Source organism: Metopolophium dirhodum, chromosome 9 (genome assembly GCF_019925205.1).
Source record: "Metopolophium dirhodum isolate CAU chromosome 9, ASM1992520v1, whole genome shotgun sequence".
NCBI classification, from domain to species: Eukaryota; Metazoa; Arthropoda; class Insecta; order Hemiptera; family Aphididae; genus Metopolophium; species Metopolophium dirhodum.
The window spans coordinates 29844786-29868509 of NC_083568.1; the positions used below are offsets into that span (position 1 = coordinate 29844786).

General features: G+C 30.9%; 1 protein-coding gene and 1 long non-coding RNA gene across 4 annotated transcripts in view; one reads left to right on the forward strand and one right to left on the reverse strand.

Moving 5' to 3' along the window:
- Positions 1–4829, reverse strand: part of LOC132951769 (octopamine receptor Oamb) — a 156350-nt gene extending 151521 nt beyond the window's left edge. For all 3 annotated transcript variants that reach the window (XM_061023709.1, XM_061023706.1, XM_061023707.1), the window contains exon 1: positions 4034–4829. The gene's annotated coding sequence lies outside the window, so the exon portion shown is untranslated. The remainder of the gene's footprint in view (positions 1–4033) is intronic.
- Positions 4830–5012: 183 nt separating this feature from the next.
- On the forward strand, positions 5013–22712 carry LOC132952839 (uncharacterized). The gene is made up of 3 exons (XR_009665513.1): positions 5013–5391; positions 21788–21987; positions 22087–22712. It is a non-coding gene; the product is annotated as an uncharacterized LOC132952839 (long non-coding RNA).
- The last annotated feature ends 1012 nt before the right edge of the window (positions 22713–23724 follow it).

The following is a 23724-nucleotide window of genomic DNA, read 5'->3' on the forward strand; positions in this document are numbered from 1 at the left end:
CAAAACGAAATGCAACTTTTACTTTATACTTACTATATATTATACTATACTATACAGCATCGGCTGTATAATATTTTATCGGCGTCGAATGCAAAGCGCAATAAACCACACCGGATATATTATATATACATCACGCGAAGACGCCGCCGAGATTGAATTAGATTTTGGAGACCGACATTTTTATTCTATACTTTTGAAACGATTTCGGTTTGTAATGTGCTTCGTGTTCACCGACCGAAATAGTAATATCGTATTTGAAAGTACCTATATAGGGACAACAGAATTATTTCGGATTGCCACCGGCCGTGGTATACAACATGTACCTATAGGTGCTTACACGCGGTAAATACATAAAATTAATATATAAGTGTGAATCCGTAATTATTATTATTGTACACGGTGTTTAAAAACCGCATAAAATAAATTTATAAGTGTTCATACGTGTAGAAAATTAAACATAAAATGCACAACCTGGAAAACTTTTATTATAATCTCGTGTTGGCGATAAAATATTCAAAACTATATATGTAGTGTTTAAATACTCCGAGACCTTGTCTTCGATTTTGCACCACACATTATTAACAAAATTATATGAACTTAATAAAAACATAATAATATATTGAGTAATATCAACATTAATATCGCATAGTTTTATGATTCAACTTTATGCAAGTGAGAAAGTTCTAGAAAAAAAAAATTTAAAAACGCAAAAACTTGGGTTATAAAAGTTTTATTTTTATTGGCACACGGTTTTAATTTTCTAAAAAATGAACCATAAAAGTAACACTGGATTTTACTTTGTCACGATCACTAAATAGTTTGATATTATATCCTTATTATCTTTGTTTCCAGAGATCCATATACGACACGAGACTGTCAATAAATATATTGCGTAAACAGATTATACTTACGAGTAATTTAAGTGTACAAGCTACAACCACTGAAGCGGATGGGTTAAAGTTAAATTCAGAGAAACAATGCCGAACATCGTTTACAGCAAATGATTTGGAGCAGAATCGTTTTCATTATAACAACAAAACATAAATTATTCGCAAAATGTAATGTACTAAGCGCGGTACAGCACAACAGCAGTAATTCTATTTTGTGCAGAAATAGTCAAATTTAACGCTATTTGGAAAAAAAATAAGAAGTTTTTGTACCTAATAACGTTTGCGATGCTTTTAAAATAATGATACATACTTGTTTTTAATCAAAGGAAATAATTACCTTTTAAATTGTAATTAAATATTGAAAAACTGATTACTTAAAAATTAATGAAAATCCTGCAACTTCGATACAAGTTCAAAGTAAAACATTAAAGGTACATAACTCCCACATATACCTACTTATAAATGATAGTCGATCGACTCATTATACATGTACGAAAGCGTTTTATAAAATTATAACGACGTTCAAAAGTAAATTTGTAAATGCGCAACCTACACGAAAACAATATTATTACCTATTTAATAAAATATTCTCAAAAACACATAATGCTTTTTTTTTAATTATGCTCAAGATTAAAAATGTCATTGTTTTCCATCACTCTGGTTGTACAAATACAATTTACTGGACAGTCTGCATATTATTTATAAATATTATTATGTTGCAAAAAAAAAAATTTAAATAATATGATACTTTGAAATATGTGAATAATACTAATACTACAGTCTACATTATAATATTATATATTTATGTAGTATAATAGAAATAAAACATATATTAATATATTATAAAAAGGGGTAGGCACCTATATCATACATTTGTTTTATTTTTTATTAAAATAAATCAATAATAACATTATTTTTTACTGGTCGTTCACGTGGAAAAAAAATATCGACCACCACGATATAACAATAGTCGTAGTTATAATCTGTACCTGCATAGCATAATAATATTATAATGGTAATTGGGCATAATAATAATAATAATAATATATTATGGTAATACATATATTTTTTTTTTTAAAGCATAATCTATATTTGTAAGTATTTTTCAATCAAATACAATGACTTATTATGTTTATAGGTACATTACATTATTGAAGTATTGAATTTTCCTCATACGATTTTATCTCCGTGTTTTTACAGGATTTCATTTTATAATACGTTCTCGTGAAATCAGGTCGGTTATAAGTCAGTGTTCCAGAAGTCAATTGACTGTATATTTCAACGGATTTCGGATATACATCTCGAAAACCACCGTTAAGCTTTGAGAATATATTATTATTTCAATGTTTTTTTAGTGTTACAGACCCATAATGATAATAATTTGAAAGAGTGATAAAAAAAAAACACCTCGTACACCCACCAACCAACTTGAACGATAGAAATCAGGTCAAGAATGTTATATAATATATAAATTGTGAATTTGTGATGTAAAACAATTTACGATCGGTTTTCCAATTTATGTTTCGAAAATCAATTTGATTGATTATAGATACTATCATATTATATTAAATATTAATCGGTTCTCGCGTTAAGTATTACTTTATGCCGTGCGACGGATGGGTATAATATATTGTAATAAATGATAATATTTTCTTACTCATTCATTAAAGTACTGCCTATATGATATTATCATATAACCACCTTCTTTTTACCACCACGGCTGAAACTATCGTAATGAAAATGTAATACTGCGGGTTCGTGTCATGGACGTACGAATAAAAATGTCAACACAATCATAATAATAAATTTTAGATTTATTTTAACTTTTCCAGTTTAACCTTTCAAATCGAAAAAGCCATTCACTCAAGGACGCCTAAAACAAAACTTTTTCATAACTCTTGGTGAAACATATTCGTTGACATTTTTACCGAATGAAATTGGCGTTTTCGTCTTCGATTTTTTATTTTCGATTTCAAATCACTTGGCGTATTTTCCCTAACATCGTTATTATGTAGACGTGCCGATAAATTTAGTTTTGTATTGTAAATAAATTGGTATACACGTGAATATTATTATTATATTTTTTATTATTACTATTATTATGTGTAGTGTTAGTGTAAGCGTGTGTCTAAGTACATTTTTTTGCCATTTTTTTTTCGTATAAATTCACTTCAGTAATGGTCGTAACGAAAACAAACTTTATAACCCTTCGTCACAGCAATTAAAATAACACGAATTACTGTGTTTTATGACCAATAGTCGACGACGTTAAATCATATAGGTACGCGCTTTACGACCACGGTAAACTACATAAGTTAATGTCGAACACGAAATTAAAAGGTTACTCGAATAACGTTTTCCGAACGTAATATTGCAAACGTCATTTTCAAAAACATTATAATAATATTATAGTCGATAGGTAGTAAATTATGAGAAATAAAAAACTACGTGCGATAATCGCGCAGTTAAATATTATAATTTTCCAATGTCTGATCGAAAATTAGAACGATCCACGATGAAAAAAATTTCGCTTACTAGGGGCAAAATCGTACACGTAAAAAAAATAAGTAGTAAATAAACGTACTTACAGCACTTTGCGAAAACTTACAAAAAAAAAACTCTACCTATATCATACAAGTGTTCGCGTTTTACATTATAGGTGCCTACCCACGCGTGGTAGTGCGTTTCGAAAAGAAAAAAAAATTACGATTTAAATAATAAACAATAAATCGTAATTTTATTACAATATGTTATTATTATAGTAGGCATATTAATTTTCGAAACAAAATATTACGAAAACGACAATATATTGTTATTGCCTCCGTCGTACACGATTAGCATAAAATGATAGTACATAGGTGTACACACACATGCCGTACAAAATATATTATTATAATAACGTGCGCGTTATCGTTCTGCGCAACAATTATTATTATAGGCAGGCATTATCACATAATATTAGCGTCAGCTGCAGCCGACGCGCCGTATTACGGGTAAATAACTGGTATGTGTTTACACGCGTATATTGTTCAGAGGTATCCGAACCGAGGTAGTAGTAGTAGTAGTAGTAGTAGTAGTAGTAGTAGTATATAAGTACCTGATTAAGTGTACTGTATATTATAATATTATTATATAGTACCTACCTGTGTGTATTTATGACGATCGGACGACGTTCCTCCGAGAGATCACTAGGTCACGGCGGCACCGGCGGTAATGACGACGACGACTATCCGGAGAGCACAGCGATATCGAAAACCGCATCGCACACGCGGTGTTAAAATTATGATTAAATACTAATTTTTTTTTTCCGTTTACGGTCCTTTCGTTCGCACGCGAAAACCAAACAGAAAACAACCGAAACTTCGATTCGTGACACTAACTAATACTCTCCGGAGGAGGAGCTACGGGGCTGAAAAATCGCAAGTACGATCGACGCACGTAAGTCGTAACAGTAGTGATGATAATGATATCAATAACAACAATAATATCATAAAATATCTCAAACGGCCCGTGGAGGACGACGAGATTTAATAGAATTATATTATGCCCAAACGATGTTTAATATTCTATAATATCTTATTATCGCGACGGACGCACAGTATTATATTATATTATATTATTACTTTATCTCGTGACGGCGGTCTCGTCTGTAAATTATTATTATTTGATACGATTATCATAACGATTGTGTTGATATTATAATATTATTATATTAATAATAATATGTTTTCGCAATAACACAGAAGACGATGTGTCTTGTCGCGCACTCTTCGCGGGATTTCGCGAGCGTGATTATTGCGGTGGGGGGACCACCGGGCGTTCGACGGGCACGTCCGGCGTGCGTTAGCGGCGACTGACCGCCGAGGAGCACACGCAGCCAAGGGTCGCGCGCTCGTCTGCCGCCGCCGCCGACGCCGCCGCCGCCGCATGCGCCGCGACGAGAGAAACGCGAGCTTGTGTGTGCGTGTGCAATTCGCCGGGCGACTCGGGAGTGCGGCGGGCGATCGTCTCTCCCCCGTACCTCCCCGCCGACGAGTGGGGCCGGCATACCTAGGTCGCGGCTAGATAATATACCACGGTTCTATATTGTCGTCGTATAACGTGGTACATACTTTACTACTATGGTCATGCTCGGTTTTTTTTTTGTGACGATTACCGTTGTTATTAATATTATTCGTATCGACATTTTGACTCTTCGTCGCCGTCGTTGACAAAGGCTTACGATGCGTTAGTATCTTGCAGTGGCGTGCTCAGTTCTTTCGAAAGCGAACGTATCAGTTTTAGACTATTTTCAGCTGATCACTATGTATTAGCTAGACGACGAAAAATTGTATTCTTGCTTATTTGCCGACTGCAGGTGCTATTATAGCAGCTCTTATAACACGATAGCGGATTATTGGAATCGTTCGCCTACTGGAGTCAACCAGGCTGGTCCGGATTTACAGGGAACATACACAAAGCAGAAAATTCATATATCGGAATCACCAAACTGGTTAATGAGGTATACTATTTTTAAGGGCTAAATATTCCCACATTTTTAATCTATTTTCGTAATTATATAGGTAATATAATATATTATTATGACAATAGTTATTAATATGTAATACACTGATACCTAAATTTCGTCGATTTATCACATCGAAATGTATTCAAGTTATTGAAAATATTTTTTCACATAATTTATAACCATTACGAAACAATATTTTTGATCAAAAATATTTACTATTTTTAATATCGTTATCAATTGTTTGTGTTTTATTTGCTTATGAATATGACCCATATATTTGAAATACATGATATAATAAATACATAACATTGAATATTATCATCAATGAATAGCCTAGTTTATATTTTTTGTTGCAACGCATAATATAATATTGTGTACGTTTTTATTCTTGGACCATTCGCCTCATTCACTCATTCGATTAATGGACACAATGTGAGTCCAATAAGTATATACCTATCATTAATCGTGTGTAATGGGAATTAGTATAGCTATATTGTATGTTAGTATAGTAACATCTTGACGTAAGTCACTCCGTGATGGTGGGGAAAAAATATGTTCCTTCATTAGATTATCACACGTATTATTGTTGATCAATACTTAACCTATGTGAAATATTAAAAATCGCACAGAAAAAATATTGCAAACATGCATTTTTATTTTAACAATAAATTATTTTGAGAAATCAATAGACAAAAAAGGCTAATGGGTGATATGACAACCTCATCTCCCCCCCCCCCCCGTGAGCATGCTCCTGGTCAATATGCAGTCCATAGTAGAACAGGAACCGTATTATGACGTGTTTATACATTACGTAGGTATCGACGTTTTTATATAAAAAAATATGGTTTCGGTCATTGTCCGCAATATTTATGGCATAAACATCATTCAGACGAAAATTCATGATAATAATATTATTATGATGTATTGTTCGGTTCTTACTTCTTAGGGTTATATTTTATTTTAACGTATTCTACATAGTTATATTAAAAAAAAAAAAAAAAACAAAAAATTATCCATACTATTATTAAATGTAAATAACTGATAATTCATTGTATACAACTGATAAAAATATATTATTGGTTTTACCTATGACAGAACGCGTAAATGCATGAATCAAGTCTTGATTTTAGGTATAATTGCGTTATAAATTATAATATACATATGTATGTATATATGGTAGGTTTATCTAATATTTTAATTTTACATTCTGATATATGAGTACATTTTTTATAAATCACAAAATGCAAATTATAGAAATACTCAAATACCCGTGTCAACCGAAATCTTAATTTTGTATTTTGAGGTACCTAATCGAAAATTTAAATTTTAAACTGTTATTTTTTATTTTAGCAAACCGACACTTATAAAATCGTCGAGTAAATAGTAATATAACTGAGTCTTAAGAACCGAAATAGACTACATTAAAATATGGGGCTCTTTTTCGGGTTTAAGCCATATTTGTCAGGAATGAGCGTTATAGTATGATCTTATTATTATGAAAACGTATGCAATATTATTATGACGTCGTTGTAAACGGAAATGAATGTGATGGGCAAGCGTTAAGATCGCTGCACGTGAATTATTATTATCGTACTGCGAAATCGCACCGTCTACCTGCAACTTGCAAGACGTGTTGAGGATCGATTGATATTCTATACCAGTTTAAGTTTTTATAGCGGTGCCTCTATATATGAATCCCTGCACTATTACAGATTACAACGTGATCAGTATTTTTTAATATTCCAAGAGATAAGACATTTTTTGAAACGAATAACCTATATAATATTATTTTGCTTATACTAATATTAATAACTGTGATACACTAACAACAGATGGAATATGCTTTATAAAGTACTTTATAATATACACCGACGTCATCGTCATGCATCTCGTGCAAACAACACGCCATCCCCAGATTTTCTGGTTAGGTACGCGTATCGGAAGCGTTCGCGAGACGAGAGCGGAAGTATATTTTCTTTATGTTTTGATGGTAAAAAGTACAGTGTTATTGGTACATGATGATAATAATAATAATACACAATAATCAATTCCATGCAGTATTTCGGACTCTATACTGCATAATGGTGCGTATAATATAATATTATATAATATCAGTGCAGGACAGAAAATCTGAAACGTCGATAGTATAAAGCTAGTCGCATTTTCTCCGTAAGCCATCTCTGTATTACATAACGGGGAAGTATAGTTTAGGTATATTATAGCATATATACTATTGTATTATAATTTATTGTACAATATCTACTATTATAAATTATAATCATATATATTACCTATTGATATATCGATTTAAAACGATAATATATTCTCCCGAATTTCCTGAATTTCGTATAGTATAGTTTCGTCCTTTTATAATACATATAATGTACTCGCGCGCGTCCTTTCCTTTAGCTGCAGCATTCACTAAATTCGCGCCACTATAATAATAATAATAATAATAATAGTAATAACACAACGGTTTTGCCGGTAATCAGTATAAACGTTATATTGTAACACGCATAGAACGACGACGCGGCTCGGCAACTACGAGGGTCCGTCCTTTTTGTATCGATTTAGTGTGTTATTAACTAAACACGTGTAAACCGTGTAAAGTTATGATATATTACCTATTATAATGAACGTCGTTGGGTATATTATAATATATTATTATCATGCCGTAGGCATAGCTGTTATACCGCGGGCCCCGTCTCCGTCGGGCTTACCTCCGCGGGCTATCCGCCAAAATTATAATAAACAAGTAGTATAGTACCTAAAACACAATAAACGTCGTATTATTATTGTTATCATGACGTGGACAATAACTCGAGTTTTGTTGTTCGGCGTATTTTTTAATCGTATAAAAATGTATAAATATAAATATGTTATAATTCCGTGTTATATTATTATTCCCGTGGTATCGTCGTCGTTATATTTTATATTAAACGGCGGCGTGCACCGAACGAATGAGGAGGCCCCGTTTTTTTTTTCTTTCCGGCGGGACTTGTGGTAACACGCGCAGGTATTATACCGCTCGCATACCAGACACGTCGTTTTCGGGTTTGTATACAAAAACCAACCGATACCGCGGTCATGATACCGATTTGTTTTTTAAAGAGTAGTCAATTCGGCTTTTTATAATATTATACGAACGCTGTTAGTTCGTGTGTCCAATTATATGGTTGAGATTTTTCAAGTGCAACAATGGAAATGTGGAGTTACAAACACTTGTAAACAGTTTTTATGTCAGTTATTCGTTCTAAATAATAATAATATTATACAATTCTTTTATAAACCAACATGTCACGGGTTTTTTTTTCACCTAATGAACCCCGGTATTGTGTACCGCACATTTTTCGCCATTGTACGCGTTTCCGCGGCCGCCGCACAGACACACACACACTCGCGGGTAATTAGAAAATTAAATTACACATAATATAATATTATAATGTAGTAATGTACAATATATTACCTATATATAATATAATAAAATATTTTAATATTAATAATATTATTATGTTTCGTCACAGTTAAGACTCTCCGATCACAGTTTGTACGCGCACGTTTACAATATATTATTTTATTGTGAAACTGATAACTACGCGCGTACCTAACTGATAAGTGACTGTCCGATTCATTATCTACAATAATATTATTATATTATTGTGATTTAACCTAACGCGCCTGAATTCAATCGGAAACCACCCACTTACATATTATGCCTATTGTACAGGTACATATATTTTATATTTATTATAATGAATAGTAATAATTACAATAATAACAACATCATGGGTTATTTATAGTTTAGTTCATGGTGGTTAAATTTTCGAGTGGACGTGAAAGTTTGGCGTGTATATACATACTATAGACCGTACATCGAAATCGATAGAAGTCTAAATTAGTGTAGTAACTACGCAACTTTTGTTTCAAAATGCAGTGTGTAGGTACCAGCTGTATAGAGAGGAAAAATCTAGTTTTTAGAATCTCGGGCGGATACTTGGAAAATACTTTGTTTCGCAACAATTATTATTATTATTATTACTATCGAATGATGTGTATTGTGCTGCACTCATCAACCGTTGTATTCAACTTGTATGTCAATAATATTTGTAAACAGGGTTAAAAGTATCGTAAATCTTCCGTGTTGGTCTATGTTATTGTTATTTCTCCACTAGACCGACGGGAAAATGTCCATCATCGCGTTTCGATACTATAAATTAACAGACATGGAGATATGCATACTGATTTTTGATGGATAAAACGAATAAAAAATTAGCAACATTTTGTAGACATTATTGATAATATTGCGTTTAATCTATAGTTTGTAATTTATTTTTTATCGCCAAATGGCAGTTTGACATATTGGTGAGTACATAATATAATATAGTACAATTATGAAATAAATTACAGTGAACACTGACCATATATAGCTTAAGACTATTTCTAATTAATATAATATTTAGTTATTAAAATATTTAAACGTGACTATAGGAGTTAGATTTATTCACAGCTCTATACACAAGCGTCCAATGTGTGATTATGCCCATATTATGATGTTTTGTGTGCAGGTACATAGAATTCAAATTGGTTTCTAGAGTAGTGGAAGGGCACTCTGCATGGTATGGAATTTTAATTATAAAATCTTTGACAACGGTATAAATAAATTTGATCGATACAAATTAAATACTGTGGTTTTTAATTATGAATTTATAAATTATAATTATATCAATAGACAGATAAATAAGGCGATAAAAATTGTTATTTACTTTATGATGAAACAATAATACTATACGTCTATACTCTATACATAATATTATAAATTATGATTATTCAATATTCATATAAAAAGTACATTTTAAGCAGTTTAACCGTTATACACGTGTGAAATGTACACAATTTTAATGTTCTACGTAAATAAATGTGTTAAATTTTTTTTTATGAAGACCATTGAACATCCGTCGGTATTTTCAAATAATACTATTGTTTGATCGCGAAATGTAAAAAAAGTTAAAATGCCATAAAACAAAATAATACGTTTTATTGTAGAAGTTGTCATTGTAATCATTAACCATTTTACAGTTAAGCTATTTCAATCTCAAAATGAATGCTTAAAAAATATTAATAGCTTCATATTTTATTTTTATTCGTATACATCCCATTACGCAACGTTTACTCATTACTCGGAGTTAAAAATATAATTACCAATTTAAAAACATCGATTTTATTGTGAAAGAAAAGCGTAGAAAACAACGTTGTTTTCGATTAATTACCTATCGTCTTTGTTACTAATACTTACTTGTTTCGTTCTGATGTTGGAAAAAAAAATAATCATTTTACAAAATTAATCGAAAATAATCAATAATCATTTTCCTTGACGTTATAGTATTTTGAATTTTGATTGTGATCGTATAATAAATATTGTTTACGAGGTTTGCGCGAATATTGTCTAAATTATCAAAATATTGATATTTCAAGAAAAATTTCACACGATGCGTCTTGATTACTTACATACCAAAATTAGGGAGTTTTATATCTGTTTAGCGCCGCCTACTGAAAGTAATAATATAAAGTTTGAACTTGTGATTCAGTTTTTGTTTTGTAATTTTTTTTTGTTTTGATTTGTGATATCGCAATTATAACCGCACCACAGTCAGTGTTACGTATTATTGTTTCTCAACTGAACTACCTATAGTTTTCACAGCTCGGTTTACTCGTTTATCATTAACAGCTATACTTTATTATAATATACGGTTCAACCAATTATGTATAAAATACGTAGTTTATGTACTGCCTAATTATTTTGTTTGAAATTAACCTTATTTCACTTTACGTTTCTGTCGTCAATTCGTGCGTACCTACCTACCTATATAATATTAAATAGAAGCAACTATACGAGCGTGTGCAGACATGCAGTGCATTAATATCATATACTCGCGTGCCGCACAAATTTTCTGTGAAAATGGAAAACATTCGATATTTTGTATACAACTCTGCAGTGTATTATGTGTACAGACGGATGTTCATATTATAACAGGCACATCGCCTGCATTGGAAATCATTATCGTTATTAATTGCATCGTTTAATTTGTTGTTCGGCGACAATAACGTATTTAAATGCAACACACACACAATATACGATGAATGACATAATAATATACCGAAGTGCCTTTGCGGAACATGTACCTTACACACTGCGCGGGTTATGATAATTCTAAACGAGCAATAACAATTATTTAGGTTGTTATAGTATAATAATTGTATCGTAATATAATAGGTACCTATCCATAAAATAAAATAAATATATACCTCAGTCATACAGGTGTGCACAAATGCACAATCGTTTGGTAATGATGGGCGCCTAATAATGATATTATACCCAGGACGTGCCTATACTATTATGATGATACACTAAACGGATTCCAAATCATCGGGATCCGCCAAATATTTAAAGTTTCTTCAGTGTTGTTATGTTATATAATATCATGTCTTAGGTACCCCGGGTACCTAAAATTGTATATTATTAAACATATTATTATCATATCGGTTCAATGTAAGGGAATCGAGACAAATGAATACAAATTCCTATATGGTTAAGTACTTGCGTGGTACATAATATGGCGTTAACAATTTCACATTCTATTGTTCATCGGTATGATTTGTATTTGTGTATGTGTGAATCACACACACACACACACACTTAGCTTTACACACACTTTATAGCTTGCGTTTTGCAATTTCATAACGTTATAACGCGTATATTATTATTGTATAATAAGTAGATTTAATAAAACCAAAACAATTTTAAACATTTTACACCACGATGCGTACAATTAATTTGGCAGTGTATCCTATAATGATATATTAGATTTAGTTTGATTTTCGTTTTTAATGCTGTTCGTAATATATATTAAATATTTTGAAATTTATAAAGCGTTTGTATTTGTAAATTACGTGATAACAAACAACACAAATGTATCATACAAGTTTAAAGCGCAAGACCTCAGATTTTTGATATTTTATTAAATTATTCATTAGGTACACCTGTTAGATTGCTTACACAATATCTCAGTTACATTTTAAAGATACGAGAGGAAATATATAGAATTACATCTTCGTAGCACCACCAAGTACCCTTACTATTGTTCATTTATAAACGTGTCTTAAAGTGTCATAATTTTGTTTAGTGGAATATTTTAAGTACTTACAATAATTGTTCTTAAAATGACTCTCATATGCGCGGTGTCCTTATTATACTAAATCGAATTATGATTATTCATACTTTACAAACATAATTTCGTTTTAATAATACTTATAAATAACTACATGAACTGATTAAGTTGCAGTAAGTTCGTAACGAAATTAATTGTTAAATTATTAGTATAACATACATAATAATGTTATATACACTTTGTGAATTGAAAATATTTTAATAATCTAATGATACTGACATACGGTTTAATAAACTCAATCTCAATGTTTTTATTTATAAAATAAATTATTTAAGTAAGAACCATTGAGTCGAATTTAGTTAAAGTAAAATACGTTTTCTAAATATTATTCACCTACATATTTACATTATACGTATGAAATTATTTGAATTGTTGTCACACCTATCACCTATGTATTTATCATTGTCGATTTAGTATCAATTGAAATCGTCGGTTAATGGCGTTGGAACTATCGGAAATTATTTCATAACGTAATATATTATTCAAATGTCGTAAATCAAATTAATTAATTTCAGATTATTGTATTATATAGAGCCCAATTTATATCCCAATAATACAATAACGTGCTGAAACAATATTATAATAAAACCGGTATTGGTAAAGGTATTAATTAATTATCATCCGATCATTTTATCATTTTTTTTACATAATAGAATATGTATCAAATAGAGTTCATATATTTTGGTATAATTGAAACAGAAATTTAAAATATGATGATATGCAAAAATGCTAAGATAAAACTAATAGTAAAAAAAAAAAAATAATAATAATAATAATAATAATAATGTTCATAATTGAAAGAAATTAAAACTGTCGGATATAAGACTACAATAAGTATACCTAATAATACTTAATAATATATTATTATAATATGAGCCAAATTGTCGGATTAATACGATGCGCTCGTATTATTTATGATGATTACGTATTTCAAGCTATACATAATTTATCATCTACACATACATTATACCTATACCAATTACCTACGAACCATTAGTATCGTGAAATTTACTTATACTTATAACTTATAAGTCATGTGGGGTAGTTCATAGTTATCAGGATCACATATACCTGTAGGCTGTAAAGTAGTTGGCTTAGAGAAACCCTCGTCCTTAAAATACAATAATACTAAACAAAGTTCGTTCCAGTTCTATAATAGCACACCTACACCGCAAAAGGAAGACAACTTTTGTTGTTAAAAAAATTAAAATTTCGCACTTATATGTAACGAGAATTATTGCATCGATCCCGTCGATGTTGAGCCTTAGGCCTCTCTACGGCTATTATTTAAGAGGTGACATTTAGGCAATTTTTAATCTCGCCGTCCGGGATCCGTGTTTGTTGTAAATGATTAATAGTGTGAGTGAAATATTCAATGCGGGTACCACTCTCGTACGCGCATGCGCATGTCATAGCTCGATAACAATAATATAAAATTCACTATACGAAGTTTGCGACAGTACTTACTTATTGTCTTATTGACAAGATTAAAGTTCTTGATTTTGGTTCTAAAAAGATATTTGAACTCAGCAGGAAAATGTTTTTAGATCGTACGAAACCTTTTCTGTCTTTAATTTTAATTATGATTTGAAAAAATTCATATTTTCAAGTTGACAGTAATATAAGATTTAAATTTCCGTCGTACGATCTAAAGACAATTTTCTATCGAGTTCAAATTATTTTTCGGAATCAAAATCGGACAACTTAAGCCATCTTTAATTTTGTCAAAACTTAAGGTCTTTTGAGTAAGAGTTAATGGCAGTAGCGGGGGCCCTTTAAGTAGGTATGGAATTAAAAAGGAAGGTGAAAGCCAAGCCACAGACCAATCGAAAGATGAGCGGATGCGACGATCCATCGACACATTATTTCGAAGCGTATTTACGCCGAGGCCTAATCGCAGTTTTCAGTTGCGATCCAGGGCAAATGGTCGATGCCGCACGCGACCGTACGATCATTATTTATTAAACTGACCAAGTTCAATTACAAAACGTGTACGGGTATATTATGTGAAATTAAAACGGAAGTTGTTATTCACCTGACCGTTGGCCGATCATGGCGGAGATCCATCGACACGTCGTTTCCGCAACACGTTATTTCGAAGCTTTTTTTTTACGTCGAAACCTAATTGCAGTTTTACGCTACGATCCAGCACGTGCTCGTCGTGCAGGTATCGAGTGTGGTATTATTGTTGATAAAACGGTCGATACCGCACGCAACCGTGTTGGTATCTATATGGTTATTAAACCGACGAAATTCAATTACAAAACGTGTACGGGATTCGAGTGCGGGGACAAAAGCGTATATCCCGGCTACATGTGCCCGCTGCGTGTCAGACGAGTACCGAAATCTTGTGGTTACACGTAGGGGTAGTATTATGATTATTATTATTATTATTATTATTATTATTATACGCGTATACCTACATCATATTACGCACTATCCATACGCATTCGGTCTGTGCCATAGGTATAATGCAATCAGCGTCTCCGAGTCGTCTTAATCCGCGTCGCGGTTATATGGAACGTAAATAGTGTTATGGTATAAGATTACGCGCCAGGTACAATAATAATAATAATAATAATAATAATAATAATACAATATAGGTATACAGTGACGTAAACGGCGTTGTTGAACATTATTTAAACGGCATATACCATTATTATTATAATATAATAATACAGCCAGAAACATCGAAGCAGTATATGAGACGTATTGTCTCTGTTGTTGTAACAATATTATTATTACTATTATAATATCGAATTCGTTTGGAAACATACGCACGACATCGTTCCGAACGAAATTATCGGTAAAAATAAATTACGTTGCGCATATATCGTTCGGCAGTAGTTGTATACCTACGCCGCGACAATAATATATTATATCGATGTTATTTTTTCTTCCCACGTGGAGACTCGTTCGAATTACACTCAAGTGCGTACCTATATAATATGTCTGAGATATCTGATGACATTCGACATCGACTATTATTCGTCTGGATGACGCACGTTATGATATTTATATCGTTTGTAAAATCCGTTATATACAAAAACGCCTCCGTGTCCGGTTTTTGTTTTACCTCGTGTTGTTCTTGTGCTTTTCTCACCCTTAACGAAATAAGTGTACCGTAACTGCTGCAGTAATCGTTCAGTGGAAGAATTCGCAGTAAATGCAATCCACATATCTCGCAAACGGCCTAGCGCGAAAAGAACAAAACAGGCAAAGTATGAATATCATTAACATTATTTCAAATATATGGTACTTATGTAACACCCACGTTTCAAGAATACGTTTCCGAATTTTTTTGTTTACGATTGTTACGATTTAATGAAAAATTTTAAGATTTTTTTTTTAATTGGTTGGTTTATTACAAAGTATTATAATACTATAAAAAGTATGTATTATAATTTCGTAATTTATAGTTTCGTTTTAATAAAATGCCCATACTTTCTACACCACTATTGTAGTTTCACGGTTGAAATTCAAATTATATGTTTATTATTGAATGTGAAAATCAATGAAAAAAAATCAATGAAAAAATCAATAACAGTAATAAAACATTATGTAATATTACTTACCCATAATAATATACTAAAAAAGTAATCCAGATTGAGTATAAGCCTCTTCACGCGCGCAGTGGATACTACGCAGTTTTTTTTAATGTCACACCACTTTAGTAGTGACCAGTGAAGTATTGATTCAGGTAGGCATACAGAACATTGACGTGAAAACGTTTGTTTTAAAAATTGGTAGGATTTACTGTTTATGTAGCTTAATGAGTTTTAAATGATAAACTATGTCGAGCAATGCGGCGTAATTTAACGAATAATTCAAACGCGGTTTGTTTCGGGAGACTTGCTATTCATAATAATGAAAATAAAAACTAAAAAAAAAATGGAGGAAAGAAGATGACTAATCAATAGTATTGTTATTCGTTAGTTGTTATATTGTAATGAAATACAATAACTTTTTTTTAGAACTTATTGTTTGTATTAAAGATTTTTAAAGTCGGCCTGCCGTAGTGCCTTACAATAAAATATGTTTCTATTTTCGTATATAAATCGCCCTCTATCAAAAATAATCGAATCGATGGATTTGAATATTTTAGTATACGATTTTTCGACCATACCTGAATCGAATTAATATATAATATGTATATATTTAAAAAAAAAATAAACCAATAATAATATGTTATTGCCGTGTAATTTAATTTAATTTAATCAAAACTAGTATCACGCTCACGTATTGTTATTGTATTGTATTGTATATAACAGAGTTTCATTGACGTCTTGGACTGTATAGAAAAAAAACATTTTTCTTCAATTTATTGGAGTACCTTTGTATTATAAATATTGGTCTCCAAAAGTGTCGTTGTATTCTGTTTGCGTGGTTATAGGTAGGAGGTTTTTTCCTTGCGCTTTTATTGATTATATTTTAACGGTAAAAAAATATATATGAGAAACGTGTACGAAAAAAGAGCATAATATATAGCAACCTTCACACAACTAGGTATAATAGTAAAATTAAATTGGACATTTTTTTTCTAGTTCATAAATACATAATACAGGTATATGTTAAATATATTATTTACAATAATTTCGCAATGGCGTCTATAAGATAGTATAAAGTGTTTAAATAATTTTAATACAGCATTTACCGCGTTTCAAAAATATGCGAAAAAAACAAAGATAGAATTCAATTTTGAATATTTTAGTGGAATCACGTTTTTTATTTTTAATAATAATAATAATTATTGTACCAGCTGGTTATTTTACTTTTTTTGTCATATAATATATATTTCTCGGATCGTATAATTATTATGGTATTAATCCGTCTCAACATTCGACAATGTCCTGTGCACGGTTTTCGAGCGGAAATTTAAACTATTATTTAGGAAATTTATCAAGGAAACGCGATGACGATTATTTGCTTATTTTTTCCGATGCGTACACATTTTCCGAAACGCTCGTATTATTTTAATTATATTAATTTCACGTAGGGTTTTCGAAAATCTATTTATATCACCCCCTCCCCCTCAGATAACAATTAATAAACAATAAATAATATAGTATACTGATAATTTCTGTTAATTCGTAGTAATTGGATAATAAACCAATCATTATTATTAAAGATTTCGTAGTTATAGCTGGTATTATCGAATTACAGCTCACGACGCATGATCGTAATATTATTACTGTACGTAAATATTCATATAACTTTCACATCACTGGTCGTATATAATCGTTACGATATATTTTGTTCATTTTAATGATTGTATATTATTCACACATCGATGCCTAACTCGACTATAATTGCAGTGGAAATAGTTATAACAATGAACGTTGTAGGTCGAAACGTATTAATACACTCATTAAACAACCTACCTATACCGAATTTGAACGATATTTCGTGGTAGCTGGTCGTGGTTTTTAATTTGAACGTGGTGTTAAAATTTAAACTAAATACTTAGGTTTGAGCGGCAACGACATGTATAAATAAATAACAATAATACTATTCTTAAAAACACAGAGTTGTTATTACTATTGTCATAATACAGTCGAGTCGTGATAACTCGAAGTTGAAGGGAGATAAAAAGATATTATATGTATTATTCGAGATGCCTTACTCAAATTTAACCTAACCTAACCTCAGGGGGAATAAAGAAAAAATCGAGCTTCCAAGTTTTTCGAGTTTTCAAGATTCGAGTATGAGCGTTTCACTGACATTCCGTCTTGACGAGTCTTATCTCTTATAATATATTCTTTTAGAGCATTTATTTATAACCCCTAAAACAACGTAAAAATATACAAGGTGATTCACCATAGTGATGCATGCTCACTCCTGGTTTTTCTTTTGATAATAATTAATTTATTCAAATTCTGGCTTTTAAAATTTTTAAGTACCTATTCTGAAAGGATGTCAGTGGCTCAATTTCAATGAAAAAACTGGGGGTGCTGATTTTTTTAATTAGTCTACAAATGGCATAAATTATTATGAGGGTGCTAATCACTCTCAAATCCCTCCCCTAAATGGCGCCTAATAAACGTATTGTGAGACTATACCTAAATACTAAGCGTAAATATTTTTGCTTCTTAAAAGTGTGAAACAATTTTTACCACTTGACTACTACAAGTGGACGGTGTATTTTGTTACAATAAAATTGTCCTCCATATTATATGCATATACTATTAATTATTATATACAGGGTGATTTACCAAGCATGCTCAATTTTTTTAAATAATGAATTTATTCAAATTCTGAATTTTGGAATTTTTAAATTCACAGTATTTTCTAGACAATATTTTATCCTTGAAATTTTTAATTCTTGAGATTTTATGTACTGATTTAGGAGTGTCTTGTAATGGTACAAACTTCTATTGTTCAAACCAAAATCACAGGGTAAGCATTCTCGGTGAATCACCCTGTATATTATGCTGTGTACAATATCGTATACTTAATAAAGATAGGTACCGACATGCACAATGTGTTGCACTAATGTGACATTATCGTGGCGATCATTGAACAGCAATTAGTATTGGCTTACAACGTAGGTATATTATAAACATATATATCTACAATATATATATTTATATATATATATATATGTATTATAATATTGTATATTTTATATATACAGCTGGCGACCGATCGTTATATAGGGTAGTCTGTGTACAACATAGATATAGACTAGGCGAATGTGTAATAATATCGCATCGCGAGTGCTCGCCGGATACACGACAACGGTAATAATATATATATGGAAATCTATACGAAGCGCTCTAGACGTCAGTTATTCTATAATATAGCATATATTATTATGTTGGCTAATATAATAATAATACTGAAATTCAATCAACGTATGTTTAAATAATTAATATACTTTCAAATCTGTTACCTAGCTATATTATTATCGTACCATTTCAAAATCACTGTATTTAATGTTTATATGTATTTAGTTTAAGCTCGGTATATGAGAATTCGATAAATAATATTGTTACTTCAATAACCACGTTAGCCGAGGATATTTATTAATTGTAATAAAAAAACAATATTGATAATATTAATAATAATAATGGACACATCTATGTTAAAAAGTTAATATATTATTGATAAATTAAATTTTCAGTCAAAATGCGTATGCTAATATTATGTGTCAACAAATTAACATTTTTTATATCGTATGTCAAATGGAACACAACCCAAACAATATTCAGTGTGATGTCGAACTCGAATCGGACATTATATTATATTCAACATCGAACCAAACCCGTTTTATTTAATACAGAACTGAATTCGAATTAAGCTTTTGAATTAAATTGCGAATAAAACTTAAAATAACGAAAATATAAAATCTTTTGTTTGAAACGCATGACATGTCCCAATTTGTATTTGGAGTTCGGTTCGCAGTTAGATTTTTTTAAAACTAGGTTTGACCTTCAAACTCAAATCAAACACCTAAAGTTGGTTTGATTTTTGAATTTGAAATACAGTTCGACCCACCTCTAAATTACATAATATTACATTAAAAACTCTTACAAAAAGAATTCATTCAATTTATCGAATGGTGCATTTCAAATGGTTTTTCACTTAACATTGATAAATGCCAAATTGTAACATAATCTAAAAAACATAAACCGTTAAGCTTTAATAATTATTCTAATCTAGATTAGTACATGCATATGTTATAAAAGACCTAGGCATTTCATTCGACATGAAACTATTATTTGACTCACATATTAGCTATTAAAAATAAAACATATTATCTGTTTTTGGTATGATAAAACGTAACTATTACGGATTCCATGACCCATTAACTTTCAAATGTCTATATACCTCATTTATTCGTTCAACTCTTGAATATGCTCCTCTAATTTGGGGAAATAACAGCAGTGGCCATTGTGACCAACTCGAAATAAGAGTACAAAATTAAGTCCTTCGATTCGTATGCTTTAAATCTAATATTCCGAGTACCAGCTGGCAGCTTCCACACTGGATACGAAAATATTTTATAAACTTTTAACCTTCATTCATCCTCAACCAGATACATTTTAAAATCAATACGTATAACTTTCGTATTAGCTATTTATTCTATATTCCACATTACTCTTAAAGTTACACGTTAAATAATATTTTGATATCTTCTGGAAACAATGAAATTCTTAAAAACTTATTCGAATAATATTTGTATTACTATGAGTACCGAATTTGTGATTTTACCTTCTTTATTATTATTTTGTAATATATAATTTCTAATCTTACTCTCAGTTTTAGGCTTATATCTATGTAGTTAATAATGTATACCATTGTTTTATTTAAATTCGTAGATATCAATAAAAAAGTTTATTAATTATTAAGTATTCTTATATATTATGTTATGATGGTGACGACGGTCGGATAAGTCAGTGGAGAGATATAAGAAACTGAGGACGCGAGTATTGTAGTACTGAGATATGAAGTGAATATAAAAAGTAAGTTTAACGAGACTTAAAAATCTGCGGCGGACACGCATCTCTAAAAGTCACACGAAATTCAGAAGCGCCATGGACCGTATTCGATATATTATTATTCAGGCAAATATTCATGGGGAGGGTTCGACAGTGATTTTACGTCGAAATCGAATACAAACACGTCGTCATAATAATATGCGCCGGACACACCCTGTATAAATAGATACATATCGCTTCGCGTCTGCTCTACGGTGGGCGGTGTCGTTGCAGTTACCTACCTAATATGATGTGTGTGATATTATAATAATGTTACACACGAATAATAATATAATGCTATGTAGCGCACAGGCGTCCCATGTGTGATATTAGTGTAGTACACTGGACGTATTATTGTTATTATTGCTATTATAATAATTATTATCATCATCGACAAATTTCAATACACCGACTCTCCGCTATTTATGGTGTCCGGGCGCCGCCGCCGTCGCCACTCCTCCAATCTTCGCGCTCATTTGTCCCGATAATTATAACCGTTTACTCTCTATCGCACGTGCGTCGAATGTATCATTGTTATATAACTTGGTGTCTCCCAAACGTATACAGAGTGATTCACCAGGCATTCTCGGCCCGATTTGATACCGGGCAGTGCGTAATTCGTTTAAATCCTGATTTTAGAAATGTTTTAATTCACATAGTTATTGAAAACTACAATATTTTCAGATTCTCAAATTGTTGTGACATAATTATTGAGGAGATACAAATGAAAACCATTATGACGTACAAAAGAACAAAAAGATATTAAAAAAATCATCCGACTAAAAACTATGCAGTTCTCAATAAAGACAATTCTCATTTGAAAAAATAAGTTTGTATCGCTCCTGCAGGTCACTTCTTAACTTGCGTACAAAATTAAAGTATAGGTAAAATATGAATCATTAAACTGATTAAATGAGACCATCGCGGCGATATTGCTTGGTTTAATTTGGATAATTTTAATGACGATTATGTTTTCGTTTTAGAATCTTTCCGGACCGGCTGTTTAAGTTCTATAATATGTGTATCGGATGTAACAGCAGTTGGCTTTGCAAACAAGAACGTTTTCGATTATTTCTGCGATTAAAAAAAAAAAAATACAAATACTATGAGAAACAGTACCAGTGACTGCTGTGAGTTTACCTGAGGCTAAATATATCGTACATCGTTTGCAGGAATTTCCCGAGTGTGTCCTAAAATTACCAACATTTAATGCCCTGAGTCCGGGGCATCACCCAAGTACGTCCCATGAAAAATATCATATTTTTGGCGAAGTGGACCCCAAGTGCACCACGAGGAAGTGTTGGATCTACCCAAAAAAAATATTTGATAATTTTTATTAATTTTATTAATACACATTTAAAGTTTGGGCGAGTGTACTAATTTGTATGGTATTTTTTTTTCACTTTTCTGAATTACACAATAGGATGTATATTGCACAGTGCACAACTAGTAAAAGTGATTTAAGAAACACCAGTATTCAATCAGCACGACGAATATAACGAACACAATATTGTTTTTGTTATGAATAATGTTTAATTTTATAAAGATCTTGTTTAAGGTTATACTTTATACAATTATTTCGCGGTCAACACAAAGTTTCTACAACCGAAATGGCTCACCGACCATTGGACGACGTCCGCAGGTCTAACTTTGTATTAGCTACCACTTATCATATGTTTATAATTTATATTTATATTTAAATGTATTACATTTGTTTATAATAATATATATACCAATGATCTAGGTATGTATCTTAAACGATTGTAATTTCTCAATTTTGAGAAAACAAATACTGCAAATACGAAGAAGATAGACTTGATGACTCACATCATGACAAAATGACAGAGCATTATCTACACGGTTTAGGTATTAGATTTACGTGATATACCATAAACTTGTAAAGACACAATAATTGTATTGTAATTAAAATAACGATAATAAGCCCACACGATTCCATATTAATTTATGCTTCCTCAAATAAGGTTTATTTTTTAAAATATAATGTTTATAATATTATTTTCTTGTATGATTGCTTTTTTAAAAATATTAATTAAAAAAAGTTTTTACATGTTATGTAGAAGAAATCGATGACAGATTAGCGCTAGTAATTTGTAACATGTTTGTAGTTGTAGTTAATTAATTTGCATTTATATTAAAACAAATATAACTAGATAATGGATGGCTAACTGCAAACTAAATGCAATTTAGTTTTATTGGTTCTTATTGGATGTATGCACTTGATTGGATATATTTTTCCAATGATATAGAAAATATGTATAAATTAATTGAGTAAGTATTCTTTTATGCAAACATAACATTAAAACTATTATTTTTTGTTAAATTTAGGATTTAATGTATGGATAAATTATTTTATTAATTATAATAATTTATTTGGATAAATATTACATTCAAATGTTCAATATTTTTAAAACAGAATAAAATATGTGCTCAATAATTGTTTGCACCCATCCTAGCTACTTATCTGCCTATACCGATAAATTTAGAATGATATTTTCTTAGATTTTTTTTATATTTGAATTGCTGCCTTGAATTGTTTTTAATTCTTTATATCAATAAATGGAATTATAATTATTTTTGGTTTCTTCAGAGTTATCCGGGTA